The sequence below is a fragment of the Penaeus monodon genome, chromosome 21 (genome assembly GCF_015228065.2).
Source record: "Penaeus monodon isolate SGIC_2016 chromosome 21, NSTDA_Pmon_1, whole genome shotgun sequence".
In the NCBI taxonomy this organism is placed as follows: domain Eukaryota; kingdom Metazoa; phylum Arthropoda; class Malacostraca; order Decapoda; family Penaeidae; genus Penaeus; species Penaeus monodon.
In genome coordinates this window covers 42036028-42036554 of record NC_051406.1, presented here as the reverse complement: position 1 = coordinate 42036554, position 527 = coordinate 42036028, and the positions used below count along the sequence as shown (strand labels likewise).

General features: G+C 33.0%; 1 protein-coding gene across 1 annotated transcript in view; it reads left to right on the top strand.

Moving 5' to 3' along the window:
- The window catches only part of LOC119586505 (DNA repair protein complementing XP-G cells homolog), a gene marked incomplete in the record, with an annotated part of 13009 nt that overhangs the window by 1007 nt on the left and 11475 nt on the right, over window positions 1–527 (top strand).

Below are 527 nucleotides of genomic sequence, written 5' to 3'. Positions count from 1 at the left end.
AGGTTGAATGAATTTTAATGCAAAAATGCAGTGCCATGGGAGAGATATGAGTGACAGTAACTCCACGGTGAGAGATATGAAACTCGTGTTTTGATATTACTTCTCATCAAAACTAAATTCTAATAAACACGTAAAATTGGGACAATAAGCACAGTGTAGAAATATTAATTCTCATTTATACATGCTCTAAGTTGTTAGGTTAAGCAGTTTACTGCTATAATAATTTTCCTTGTGTGGTTGTGTTTATATTTGCCAGATTGAACAGATATCAGTTGTATCTGACAGTTGTGAGTTTAGTATTCAATAGTGCATATCACTTGTTAAAGAAGAAAAGTTGATTTATGGGATTTTGAATGAATTTGAGATTTTTCTCTTTTTTTTCTGTCAGAATTACTCATTTTAGACAAAAGCAAGAAATTATGACCATTTGAAACCACCTTGGCTTTTGTTCCCTGGTGTTCTATCAAAGGACAGCAAACCTCTACCATGCGAATTCTAGTAAGGTAGAGCTTAGACTGGTTCTATAT